A 14795-nucleotide genomic window follows, 5' to 3' on the forward strand; every position below is an offset into this window, starting at 1 on the left:
CCGAGTGTGTAAGAGGACAGAGAATTGAGAATAAAGGAAGCTGCTGGGTGCTTTTGAAAATCTGGCTTAGAAAACTGCAGCCTGCATAGCAAGACTAGATGTGTCCCCACAACGATGAGGAAGAATATGGAAAAATGGTGAGAGGGCTTTTGAAGATTGCAGGACAGAAAGACATGAGTCAGGGAAGATGGGATTCAAACTTCTTTCATGGGCTTCTCAAATCTTGGTCCCCCTGCTCAGTGAAACCACATAGGTTTGCTCTACTGCAGCTAAGTACCTCCACAGCTGAAAAGAAGGTTAGAGAATTTACCTCCTATGTACTGATTTACAAAACATAATGGTGCACTAGTCACCATCTGAGTACTTTGTAATAACTTCATGTCATATATTAAGTTACTTGTCAGAGAGGGGGCAAATGCATATTATTAGTGGGCAGACAAGCTGCAGAACTCTGAAGGGACAAGAAAGGCACTCTTTAAGCTAATAGAATCCTGTCCCTGTGAAGAATGTGTGTGCTGAGCTCCACAGGAATTTGGAGTCCTGGCTAGCTAGAGATGGGAACTGGTAACATTTCTCTGTAAGTGGCCTGTTCCCCCAAAAAATATATAAGCATGTCCATACTGTGTCAAACCAATCATCCATCTAGCCCAGCATCTGTCTTCTGACAGGAGCAGGCACCACATGCTTCAGAGAGAATGAACAGAAATGGGCAATTTATCAAGTGATTGATCCCCTGTCATCCTGTCCCAACTTCTGGTAGTCAGAGGTTTAGGGATAACCAGAACATGGGGTTGTGGCCCTGACCATCTTGGCTAATAACCATTGATAGACCTGTCCTCCATGAACTTATCTAATTCATTTTTGAACCCAGGTGTACTTATGGCCTTCACAACATCCCCTGGCAATGCGTTCCACAGGTTGACTATGTGTTGTGTGAAGAAGTACTCCTTTTGTTTAAAATCTGCTGCCTATTAAGTTCATTGGGTGACTCATGGTTCTTGTGTTATGTGAAGGATTAACTCTTTTGTTCCACACCATTCATGATTTTATAGACCTTTATCACACCACCCCTTAGTCATCTTTTTTCTAAGATGAACAGTCCTAGCCTTTTTAATCTCTCCTCATATGGAAGCTATTCCAGACCCCTAATGACTTTTGTTGCTCTTCTCTGTACTTTTTTCAATTCTAATGTATCTTTTTTGAGATGAGGCAACCACAACTGCATGCAGTATTCAAGGTGTGGGCATACCATGGATTTATATAGAGCATTATAATATTTTCTGGTTTATTATCTATCCCTTTCATAATGGTTCCTAACATTCCGTTAGCTTTTTTGACTGCGCTGCACATTGAGGGGATGTTTACAGAGAACTAACCATGATGACTCCAAGTTTTTTCTTGAGTGATAATAGCTCATTTGTACCCCGTCATTTTGTATGTAAGGATCGGGATTATGTTTTCCAAAGTCCATTACTTTGCATTTATCCACATTGAATTTCATCTAACATTTTTGGCTCAGTCATGCAGTTTTGTGAGATTTCTTTGTAACTCTTCACAATTAGCTTTCAACTTACCTATCTTCAGTAATTTTGTATCATCTACGAATTGTGTATCATCTACGTCACTGTTTACCTCTTTTTCCAGATCATTTATGACTATACTGAACAGCACTGGTCCCAGTATTGATCCTGCTATTTACCCACTCCACTCTGAAAACAGACCATTTATTCCTAACCTTTGTTTCCTATCAGTGACTGATGCATGAGAGGACCTTCCCTCTTATCCCATGACTGCTTATTTTGCTTAAGGTCAAGAGCCCTTGTCAAAGGCTTTCTGAAAGTTCAAGTACATTCTATTCACTGGATCACACTTGTCCACGTTTGTTGACACCATCAAGGAATTCTAATACATTTGTGAGTCATGATTTCCCTTTACAAAAGCCGTGTTGACTCCTCCTCCAATATATCGTGTTCATCTATGTGTCTGATAATACTATTCTTTACTATAGTTTCAACCAGTTTGCCTGGTACTGAAGTTAGGCTTACCGACCTATAATTGCCAGGATCTCCTCCAGAGCCTTTTTTTTTTTAAATCAACATTATATTAACTTTCCACCCAGTCATTTGGTATAGAGGCTGATTCAAGTGACAGGTTACATACCACAGTTAGTAGTTCTGCAATTTCATATTTGAGTTCCTTCAGAACTCTTGTGTGATTACCATCTGGCCCTGGTGACTGGTAGCAATTTGTTCCAAAACCTCCTCTACTGACACCTCAATCTGGGATGGTTCCTCAGATTTGTCACCTAAAAAGAATGGGAATCTCCCTCACATCCTCTGCACTGAAAAAAGAAAGCAAATAGTTCACTTAGCTTCTCCACAACAGCCTTTTCTTCCTTGAGTGCTTCTTTAGCTCCTCGATTGTTTGGCAGGCTTTCTGCTACTGATGTACCTAAAAAAAATTTGCTGTTAGTTTTTGTGTTTGGTTAGTTGCTCTTAAAATTCTTTTTTGGCCTGCCTAATTATACCTGACTTGACAGAGTTTGTATTCCTTTCTATTTTCCTCAGTAGGATTTGACTTCCAATTTTGAAAAGATGTCTTTTTGCCTCTAACTAATTCTTACTGTTTAGCCATGGTTGCATTTTTTGGTCCTCTTACTGACTTTTTATTTGGGGTGATGTGGGCAGGTAAACATATAGTTTGATCCTGTATTATGCAGATTTTTTAAAGTTTCCATGCAACTTACAGACATTTTACTCATGACTGTTCCTTTTAATTTATATTTAATTATCCTCCTCAATTTTGTGTAGTTCCCCTTTTTTATGTTAAATGCTACTGTGATGAGTTTCTTTGGTATTCACCCTCCCCCCCATAAAGATGTTAACTTTAATTACATTATGGTTGCTATTATTCACTCTTGGACTAGAGCCTCTTCACTGCTAGGACTAAATCAAAAATTGTCACTCCCCTTATGGGTTCCAGGACTAGAGCAGTCATTAATGGTGTCTAGAAATTTTATCTCTGCATTCCATCCTGAAGTGACGTGTTCCCAGTTGATATGGGAATAGCTGAAATGCCCCCTTATTACTGGGCTTTCTGTTTTTGTAGCCTTTCTAATGTCTCCGGCATTTCACAATCATCATCACTATCCCAGTCAAAGTGATTGACAGTATATTCCTACTGCTATACTCTTATTATTCAAGCATGGAATTTCTATCCATAGAGATTCTATGGTACTGTTCGATTTACGTAAGATTTTTACTATTTTTGACTCTATGATTTCTTTCACATAGTGCCACTCTCCCACCAATGCAGCCTACTTTGTCATATTGTGTACCATGGTATTTTGGGTCCCACTGATTATCATTGCTCCACCAAGTTTCTGTGATGCCTATTAAAGTAATATCCTTATTTAATACCAGACACTAAGTTTCACCCATTTTAGTATTTGAACTTCTTGCATTTGTATACAAGCACTTATAAAATTTGTCATTATTTTGTTGTCTGTCTTCATGTGCTGTAATTGAATGGAACTCTTTTGTTTGTCTGTTTCTCATCAGCTCTTACCTGTACTTTATCAACTTTTATCCTCTTCTCTTTCCTAAGATGTAGAATATCCCCCTCAATAAATCCTCCCCCAGAGGAAGTGTCTGTCTGAACCATGTTCTCTTCCACACCTGCCAGCATTCCCCTAGACCCTAGTTTAAAAACTCCTCTGCAACCTTTTTAATTTTACATTCCAGAAATTTGGTTCCATTTTGATTTAGATAAGAACATAAGAATGGCCATACTGGGTCAGACCAAGGGTTCATCCAGCCCAGCATCCTGCCTGCAGACAGTGGCCAATGCCAGGTGTCCTAGAGGGAGTGAACCTAACAGGCAATGATCAAGTGATCTCTCTCCTGCCATCCATCTCCACTCTCTGACAAACAGAGGCTAGGGACACCATTCCTTACCCATCCTGGCTAATAGCCATTAATGGACTTAACCTCCATGAATTTATCTAGTTCTCTTTTAAACGCTGTTATAGTCCTAGCCTTCACAACCTCCTCAGGCAAGGAGTTCCAGAGGTTGGCTGTGCACTGTGTGAAGAACTTCATTTTATTTCCTTTAAACCTGCTGCCCATTAATATCATTTGGTGGCCCCTAGTTCTTATATTATGGGAACAAGTAAATAACTTTTCCTTGTTCACTTTCTCCACACCACTCATGATTTTATATACCTCTATCATATCCCCCTTTAGTCTCCTCTTTTCCAAGATGAAAAGTCCTAGCCTCTTTAGTCTCTCCTCATATGGGACCCATTCCAAACCCCTAATCATTTTAGTTGCCCTTCTCTGAACCTTTTCTAGTACCAATATATCTGTTTTGAGATGAGGAGACCACATCTGTATGCAGTATTCAAGATGTGGGCGTACCATGGATTTATATAAGAGTAGTAAAATATTCTCTGTCTTATTCTCTATCCTTTCTTTAATGATTCCTAACATACTGTTTGCTTTTTTGACTTCTGCTGCACATTGCGTGGAAGGCTCCAGAGAACTATCCACAATGACTCCAAGATCTCTTTCCTGATTCATTGTAGCTAAATTAGCACCCATCATATTGTATGTATAGTTGGGGTTATTTTTTCCAATGTGCATTACTTTATATTTATCCACATTAAATTTCATTTGCCATTTTGTTGTCCAATCATTTAGTTTTGTGAGATCTTTTTGAAGTTCTTCACAGTCTGCTTTGGTCATAACTATCTTGAGCAGTTTAGTATCACCTGCAAACTTTGCCACTTCACTATTTACCCCTTTCTCCAGATCATTTATGAATAAGTTGAAAAGGATTGGTCCTAAGACTGACCTTTGGGGAGCACCACTAGTTACCCCTCTCCATTCTGAAAATTTACCATTTATTCCTAACCTTTGTTCCCTCTCTTTTAACCAGTTCTCAGTCCATGAAAGGATCTTCCCTCTTATCCCATGACAACTTAATTTACATAAGAACCTTTGGTAGGGACCTTGCCAAAGGCTTTCAGGAAATCTAAGCACATTATGTCCACTGGATCCACCTTGTCCATGTTTGTTGACCCCTTAAAAGAACTCTAATAGATTAGCAAGACATGATTTCCCTTTACAGAAACCATGTTGACTTTTGCCCAACAATTTATGTTCTTCTATGTGTCTGACAATTTTATTTTTTACTATTGTTTCAACTAATTTGCCCGGTACTGACACTAGACTTACCGGTCTGTAATTGCCAGGATCACCTCTAGAGCCCTTTTTAAATATTGGCATTACATTAGCTATCTTCCAGTCGGTGGGTACAGAAGCTGATTTAAAGGACAGGTTACAAACCATAGTTAATAGTTCTGCAATTTCACATTTGAGTTCTTTCAGAACTCTTGAGTGAATGCAATCTGGTCCCAGTGACTTGTTACTGTTAAATTTATCAATTCATTCCAAAGCCTCCTCTAATGACACTTCAATCTGTGACAATTCCGCAGATTTGTCACCTACAAAGGACGGCTCAGGTTTGGGAATCTCCCTAAAATCCTTAGCAGTGAAGACTGAAGCAAAGAATTCATTTAGTTTCTCTGCAATTACTTTATCATCTTTAAGTGCTCCTTTTGTATCTCAATCATCCAGGGGCCTCACTGGTTGTTTAGCAGGCTTCCTGCTTCTGATGTACTTAAAAAAGATTTTGTTATTACCTTTAGAGTTTTTCACTAGCTGTTTTTCAAACTCGTTTTTGGCTTTTCTTATTACATTTTTACACTTAACTTGGCAGTGTTTATGCTCCTTTCTATTTACCTCACTAGGATTTGACTTCCATTTTTTCAAAAGTGGAACCTATACTTATTGTATAGGCTCCATCTTTCTCAAAAGGTTCTCCATTTCCTAATAAACCTAAAACCCTCCTCCAAACACCATCATCTCAACCATGCATTGAGACCTTGCAGTTCTGCCTGTCTAACGGGTCCTGTGATTGGAACTGGAAGCATTTTCTAGCAACCCATATTTGGCCTCCAGGACTCCTTTCCTAGCTTTCCCCATGTCATTGGTACCTATATGTACCACAACCACCGGCTCCTCCCTGGAAGTGCACGTAAGTCTGTCTAGGTGTTTCGAGAGATCCGCAACCTTTGCACTCAGCAAGCAATTCACCTTGCAGTTCTCCCAGTCATCACAAACCCAGCTATCTATATTTCCAATAATCATTTTCCCCTATCACTATTACCTGTCTCTTCCTAATAACATGGGTCCTCTCCCTAGGAGAGATATCCCCAGTATGAGGATTTACCATGACATTATCTGGAGGAGGTTCTCAACTACAAGATTGTTTCCCTCTGCTCCAGCTTGATGTTCTTTTTTCCTGAGACATTCATCCACCTCAGCAGCACAGAATCTGTCAGACTGGAGTTGGAACCAGTTTACTGTGTCCCAGAAAGTCTCATATACATACCTCTCGGTCTCCCTTAGCTCCTCCAGTTCCACCACTCTGGTCTCAAGAGACCATACTCTGCCTCTGAGGGCCATGAGCTGCTTGCACCGAATGCACACACATGCCATTGGCTCACAGGCAAGTAAATCATACATGCTGAATTCAGGACAATAAACTGGATAGCCCCTACTCTGCTGTGGACTTCTGCCTGCATTATTTTTATGCTTGCAGGGGTGGTTTTCTGTGTCTTCTTTGTGCGTGTGCATGCGTGTTTTTAAAGTGGGAGTTATTGGTCTAAGTTTAGATAATGTTTATTAGGAGGATCAGGATTTCACACTCCCTCTGTAGACTCCTTTTGCAAAACTCCCATTTGCTGTTCCTGTTCGCTAGCTCCTCTGGTCACTTCAGAGCTGGCTTTTTAAACCCCTGTTCTCTCTGAGTTAGGAGCCCTTAGCAAGAAGATGGGGCTAACAGGATTAGGGATCAAAGAATAGCAGGCTATAGCCTCGTTAGGAAGCTCTCAGCCTTGCCTCTCAGGCCACTAGGCTCAGCACACAGCCCCACAACCAGACCACACTATAAACTTCAAATCAAGCAGACTCAAGGCAAGCAAGCAAGCACACTACAAGCAAACAGACATACCAACTCACCCTGAGGGGTATGTAGTCACTCCTCCTTCACTTCGACAACTCCTTTGCAAAACATCCATTTGATTTGCACGTAACATGCTGTTTCCTCAGCTCCTGAATTCCCTGAAGGATTGTTCTGTGGTACCCAGCCCCTGCCATCGGACACTCACAGAAGTCACTGAGTCTGCTGTCTCCAAAGAGGCAGAACACACACCAGATTGTTGGCTCAGCAGAGGATGCACACCTCACTTTAACACAGCAGTACTGAGATGAATTTATAATACAAAGAATAAATTTATTAAGAAAGACCAGAGATGTAAGTGATACTAAGCAGAGGTAATAAAAAATGTTTATAAATAAAACAAACGTGTAATCAGCCTTTCCAGTGACTAAAACTTAACTCAGCAGGCTACAATCATGCCTAAGGCAGTTTTCTCACCTACAGTCACTTGTTAGCATCACCAGCCTACACAGCTGGGGATTCACTGTTCATAGTTGCAAAGAGTGCTGACCTCTTTGTTCCCTCAGTGATGGACAACACAAATGTCTTCTTGCTTCTCCTTATATTACCCAAAGTTTGTTGTCTTTGTCACTAGCATCAGGATGAACCCTTGGAGTTCAGACTCCAGTGCCTTCCCCTGCTGATTTCACATCCTCTTGTTAATTTGTGCCTGCTGTTTATCTTCCAGGCAAATGAACTCATCATTATCTCTGGCATCACCAGGCTCAGTTTACACTGGGGACATGGAGATAACTAACCTCCCTCTTGTCTAGAAGAAAACCTGTTCCTCACTTTGTTTGGCTACAGACTTTCAAGCATACTGTCAGTAAGCACTCAGAATTCCTCTGTGGTGGTAATACATACATTTCACAATGACATTAATGACCAGTGTGTCACTAGCTTACATTTGCTATCTCACACAACATTCTTTATAGGTAACTATTGTGACAGCAATGTGTTAGGTGTAGTGTGTTTGTCAGGCTTGAAAGGGGTTGTTGTTACATAAACCCTCTGCCAGTGGGCATTAAGCGGCTCTTAAGGTCACAGGATCATAGAGGATAAAAGCCTGTTGCTATTACCACCTAACAGAGCTACTCCTTGAATATCTATATCTAATCTAGATCTAGATATCAATATAGATATATCTGTGTGTATAGATAGGAAATACACACATGCAAATACATCCAAAAAATCCTTATATTTTGATTAAAAAACCCTTAGCTTGCATTTGCCTTCATCATAAAAAGAGTCATTAGAGAAAGAGAAAATTTGTGTAAAAGGCTTGCAGTTAAATAAAATAAAACATTTAGCGAGTGCTTCCTTCCCTCAGATAATGGAAGAACAACAAGTAAGCCTCTACCCCTTATGAGTGACCAGCTCAATAAACCTAAGCATAAACCCTCAAAAAGTTACATCAAAATGGTAGCAGTGAGTCAAAGAGAAGGTTGTCATGCTGTTAAAAATCTCAGCTGCTCTGTTTTGAGAATCAGTCACAACAGTGCAGATAGCAGATTTCTTTGGGATCAGGGACGGGCATTCGTGTGCATGCTTCACCTTTCTGCTGTGCCCGTTCAAGATTCTGAAACTGAAGAATCTGTCTCTCAGACAAGTGTCACTGTGGAGTGTCATTCCTTTCCACCTGAGATACAGTGAATCCACAAAAGGAGACAGAGCTTTCTAAAGGAATAGGAAAATAACTGCTTAATGAGAAACAGGGCACCATAATTTTCATTTTACACCATGCTTACAACCATTTCCAGAGGATTCAGATTTCTGCTGTCCTGCCCAGAATTCCTCATGCATATCAAGGAGTCTCATTTATTTTATTCTTTGTAAGATATGCTCAGCAATTTACTAATGGGAAAAACAAACAAAAAACCATAGATGTCTCAATGGTGCCAGATTCAGAAGACACTTCAAAACTGTGAAAAGCAAACAGCTTTAAATTTATTCTCTCCTTGTTTCATTAACACAATTCCAAAAGCTCTGTTCCCATCCCCAAACATCCACGTCGTTGTCCACAGCCCACCCAACAACCATCACATGATAATGAAATTTAGTTACTGACTTGGCCAGATGTAAAAGCAGCTACACTGAAAGAAAGGCTCCGTGTCCCATTGCTAGGACCTTCCACCTGTTCCCCTTGCCCCTGAGTGCACACTTGAAAATAAATCCCCTTTCAATGTATTATTGCTTTTAAAAGAATAACTGTGAAAGTCAACAGCCTATTCTTTAATTTACTGTATTGATAATTTAATGACCATCTCACTCTGCAAGGTAAGATTTGCCAAAAGGCTTGAATAGTTTAGGAGCCTTTGTGAAAATTTTAATCCTAATCCTTTTCTTTAAAAAAATTATTTGGAGGTCAGGGAGCAACCCCATGAAAGCTCTGATGTATCTGCATTGAACTAATACAAAACTAATGGGCAGAAGCCTTTAGTCTGGCTGAGTTGCTCCTGGTTCAAGACCAAAGGAGTGGGGCAAAGATGGCTTTAAGCACTATTCTTTGGGCTGATCTGTGCCATTCTGGACTCATAGTGCAAGTGAACTGCTTGACTAGTCCTGGCTGCCCACAGTCCCCAAAAGGGGCCATTCTGGCACTGGCAGGTTGCCAGGATGTGGAGATGCTCCTGCCTGGCCTCCTGCACTGTGGACTGGGAGGGGGTGGCACCAGAGTCACTATGGTGACTCTGTACCGCCTGGGGATCCCGCTGCACTGGAGAAATCTCCCAAGAACACATTAAGACTCTTTTGAGGCTATTTTGCACAGGAAGAGTGGCATAAATCAGCCAGAGCTAAGTCAAGGATCCAACCCTATATCTCAAGTAATAGCTAATCGATCATGCTTCAAAGGCTTGATCTATAGCCCACTGAAGTCAATAAGACAACTTCCATTGACTTGGAATGAGAGGTTACTTTTGCTATCTTTCTGTCTTTCACTTCAACTATTTCTTTACCAAGTTGTCCAACAAAACCCACTTCTTCATGCCCCTAAAAGAGACTGAAAAATTACTTTATCAAACCTTTACTGATTTCCAAATTACATGTGATCTTGTAGTATATAAGAATTGAGTAGTATCCCTTTAAGTAGCCAGTAAGCACTAGTGGTGCTCATCATTTTCTGTGCTTTAGAAACCAGCCATAGCAGCATTGTATATGTATAACAGGGCATTTCATGTTGTGTACAGCTAGTAAATATAGTTATGTAAACCCCTCTATGCCTGTGGTTCCTTCATGTTATGTTTTCTGTGTAAAAAGCAAAAGACAAATAAATCTGTTTACACCAAATTGTCAAAAATGCATTATGGCAGCACAGCTATCCGCAAGGGAGAGTGAGGAATTGTGAAATGACACATATAGATGCCCCTTGTCCTTATTAGAGTAAAAAAATTCTGCAGTAATTTTAGACTTGCACCAGATAGCTCTTATGTTCCTTTGATGTCTGGAAGGGCTTTGAGGAATGAGGTACTTTACTTACATTGTAAGCTCTTTGGGGCAGGGACCACCTTTTTGGCTGCATCTACAATATACACCACTAGCTACATGTCAGTGAAAGGGTCTGGCAGAAGAGAGGCAGCAAGAGAAGACTTCATCAGCTCCCCCCTACCGGAGCCTTTCACTGCAGCTAGGGAAGGCTCCAGCAACAGGGAGCCAGCAGAGACTTTTCCCACTGCCAGAGTCTTTCTCTGAGGTGAAGAAAAGCACTGGTAGAGGGGAAGCAATGGGAAGAGACTGAGTCTTTCTCAACTGCCTCCCCCTTGCCACAGCCTTTGCACATATGTGCCTGAGGTCAGACTTTGGGGTTATGAGTCTGATTCAAACTAACAAATGTAGCCAGCTCAAAGCTAAGATGACATTCCATATTTCATGTGTTTGCTACTTAGTGAGTCAAGTTCTGATCTTGCTTTCACCTGTAAAGTATTATCTATTATTTTCATTGCAGTCACTCCTGAAGGCCCTAGACAGGGCAGGGTCCACGTATGTATGGAGTCCTACCAAGACTCAGGAGGAAAATAAAAGCAATTCAGTGGAACTACTCTCCAAATTTACTCCTGTGCACCAGAGAACAGAATTTGCCCAGATCTTGGGAGCCTGTGGTAGAGAAAGCAAGTTTCATTTTAAAACCCAGAAACTCACCACTGATTGTGTGGTATAGTGCAATTTGTATTCTGTGGCTAATGTTGCAGTATATGCTTGCATCAGCTCCAAACTGCATATCCATACAGGCCAGAACTGTTGGCAGGTAGACATTTACATTGCAGAAAATGTGGTCTGCAGAAAAACATATATCAATGGAAATTGTGGTATATGGAAGATCCTGTTTCCAGATAGGGTCTATGTTTCCAAACCTTAATCTCAAAATTCATTGTGTGGCCAAAGGTGGCACTAGCCACAGGTCATGCAAAAGAAACGTTACAGTTTATGAAGCAGTTCTGAAAACATAGTTCAGTAAGCTATCACACATTAATGCAGCACAACACACTTGCTCCCCACCAATGCTAACTACAAACTATTCAAGTGTGGTGTACATGCCATCCCCAGCCAGTACTATCCCACAGCATCACTACAGACCCAGGGTATAGCCACAATGCAACCAATGAATAATATTGCAACAACTGCCCTTAGCAAATTAAAGGAAGCAGTATCAATGCATGCTCAAATACTCTTACATGGTGCACTCCATGTATGATGGACAGGAACACAATACAAGCCATATTATATCTGGCTATATTAAATACTTACATGACTATCATTCCTGTAGTGTCTGAGCACCTCACAATCTTTAATGTATTTATCCTTACAACATCCTTGTGATGTAGGAAAGAGCTATTATCCCCATTTTACAGATGGGGAACTGAGGCACAAGGGACTAAATAACAAGGTCACATAAGAAGTCTGTGTTAGATCAAGTCCTTGGCTTGCACAGCAGATAGAATCAGTAGACCTTCATAGAACCTAATGCCCACAGTTAGCAATTCTGTACATGTATTTACAGAAGCGCTCAGGAATTACCAAGCAGAAGGACTTCACAGCTGAACTAGCTTACAGTACAAATCACTGTTCCAAACTCAACACAGCCTGTGGACGTGATCTACTGAGGCTGAGAGCAGCATCTTACTGGCCAGAATTGTCATGCCTGTCAGGTTTATGTGATTTGGACTCACTACAGGTTATGACTGCAAACTTTGAGTGCAGGTGGCAGCATTTATTTGGAGATCTGTATGTGTGCACCTGAGCAGGGCTTTCTAATCCTGTTTCTTTTCTCCATTGCTTTTGAGATATTGCTATTTTGTGCATGCCTTTATGCAGATACACTTACACTACTTGTATTAAATGTTGTATTTTTACGCATGTTCATTTAAATGATTTGCTCAATGACGAGTCAGACAGACCTTTCAGCTCAGTCTTGGAGATAGTTTCATCACTCAAAAGCAGAATATGCTCTTTCCTTTCTGAGCTGAAGATAGTACAGCTAGGTTCTTATACAGCTGTCATCACTGTAGTACCTGAACACCTTGCCTAAGTGATGGCACCGTAAAACATTCTTTACAGTTGGACTTGGGCCAAGATTTTCAAAACTGTCTAGTGATTTTGGGTTCCCAGTTTTGAACACTTTAAAGGGCCTGATTTGCAGGGTTTGGAAGCTCAGTCTCTTCAAGGGGTCTCAAGTTGGTCACCCAAAAACAGAGACACCCAAAATCACCAGTCACTTTCAAAAAAAATTTTTTTCTATGGTCTGTGTTTCATTTAGGAGCTTCCTGGGGAGAATCAACAAAGAGAGAGAGAACTAGATGAGAAGAAAGAGAGAGACAAGGAATAAAAAAACTGAAGTTGGCATGGGAGTTTAATGAGGGTGATGCCCAGCCAGCCAGCCCTCACACATGAAGGTCTTCAACAACAACAAACAACAACCAGGTGTGCCTTGATTTGTTATTTATCTTGACATTAGAGAGAAAGATGAGCTAAGCAAGCACAAGATTAATTAATATCAATCAGGCAATGTTATGACACCCTTCATCAAAGGAAGAGAGTCGGGTAAGTGAGGCTTTAAAACCTTTGCAGTCCTTAGATGCCCAGAGCAGCTGCGGTGCTATTAGGTTGCTGACATAACTTAGAGGAGCCACAGGGCTATGCTAAATCACATCAGCATATTACAGCCCCCATTTAGACTCTGGGAGCAGCCAGGGATTGCTGGATTGCTCCAGCTGCAAACTCTCTGTACTTTAGCATGCCCCCTCCGCCATCGGACATGCTAGGTGCTTATCTAGAGAAGTGTTTGGTCCCTTTGAACTGATCTGAACAAGGATCAGGATCCAACTTAGAGTTTTCAAAAATGAATATTTATAAAAGTCCTCTGAAATTCTTGTCTCTTAGGAACATGAGGTCATTGAGCAAAGAGTGGTATTTGCACAGAACTAAAGCACTTCCAGCATTTCTAACTTTGCCTGAACTCAGTCCTAAAACTCATAGCGACTGCATAGACTAAATAGTGACATAATATGGATTTTTCAGTGTACTGCATAGACAATAATAGTTGTCAAAGTTGTGAATGTAGGAACTATAAATTTCTGCTGTTATACAGCTTCAGTTTCAAATGTTTTAGTTTATACTTCCACATCCCAAGATTTACAAAAAGTATCTAAAAAACAAATAGAATTCTTTAGTAGATTTTTCCACTGGTAAAGCACTTTGGCTAAATCTGAATACTCAGTAAGATGTAGCTCACTGCCAGAAGACTGCAAAAGGTCTTCTCTGAATACAGCAACCTTCAAATGCCTGTGCAATGTTTAAACTGTCCTTAATTTAGAAGCAGGACTAAACTAATTATCATGAACATCAAAAGGTTTCCAGAAATATATTCATTAAACACTTTCTTTTCCTAGCCTTTTAAAACTACTCCTGGCTTCATTAGCATAAGTTTTCTCTTTAATTCGGTGCCAATGATGGTGCTTTTTCACAGGATTTTCACTGCAGGTACCTTGGGGCAAGTAAACATATAAATAGATTCAGCAAGCTCTGGGGCTAGGTTCTCCAGTTAAGTGAATCATTACATTAAAAAGATACACAATTATAATGCTGGGCACTGCCTTAAATCAACCTCAGTGCTTTTCATTTCAAAAGCAGCAAAGAATCCTGTGGCACCTTACAGACTAACAGACGTTTTGGAGCATGAGTTTTCGTGGGTGAATACCCACTTCGTCAGATGCATGTCGTGACATGCATCTGACGAAGTGCGTATTCACCCATGAAAGTTCATGCTCCAAAACGTCTGTTAGTCTATAAGGTGCCACAGGATTCTTTGCTGCTTTTTACAGATCCAGACTAACACGGCTACCCCTCTGATATTGCATTTCAAAATAAATCATAATATGACCAAAGCCTTTAATAAATGTCCACTCGTTAAAAAGCAGAAACATCAGTGGCTTTCTTACAACTTATTTGGGTTGACCTCTAAACTGCCATCTTCTGAATTTCACAGTGATGTATTATTTATTTGTAACAGCATCCGGCTTTCATTATTTTTATTTTGCATTGAATTCTGAGCAGAGCAACTCCTCGACTGGGTGACCTCCTCTCAAGTGGGTCTAAAAACAGGTGGCCTCCCATCAGGGTTCCTAGTACACATTTCTTTTCCCTTAAATTAGACACCTCTCTCCCTGTCATTGACAACCAGTTTTTATTGATGTCTTGAGTGGTCACATAAGACATATTTCATTATATTTTATTTT

General features: G+C 40.5%; 1 long non-coding RNA gene across 1 annotated transcript in view; it reads left to right on the forward strand.

Annotated features, from left to right (window-relative positions):
- Nucleotides 1-12975, forward strand: part of LOC127042917 (uncharacterized) — a 56378-nt gene extending 43403 nt beyond the window's left edge. Inside the window, exon 3 of the long non-coding RNA XR_007772104.1 lies at nucleotides 12818-12975. This is a non-coding gene — a long non-coding RNA (uncharacterized LOC127042917). The remainder of the gene's footprint in view (nucleotides 1-12817) is intronic.
- Nucleotides 12976-14795: the final 1820 nt, after the last annotated feature.

Source organism: Gopherus flavomarginatus, chromosome 1, assembly GCF_025201925.1.
Source record: "Gopherus flavomarginatus isolate rGopFla2 chromosome 1, rGopFla2.mat.asm, whole genome shotgun sequence".
In the NCBI taxonomy this organism is placed as follows: Eukaryota; Metazoa; Chordata; order Testudines; family Testudinidae; genus Gopherus; species Gopherus flavomarginatus.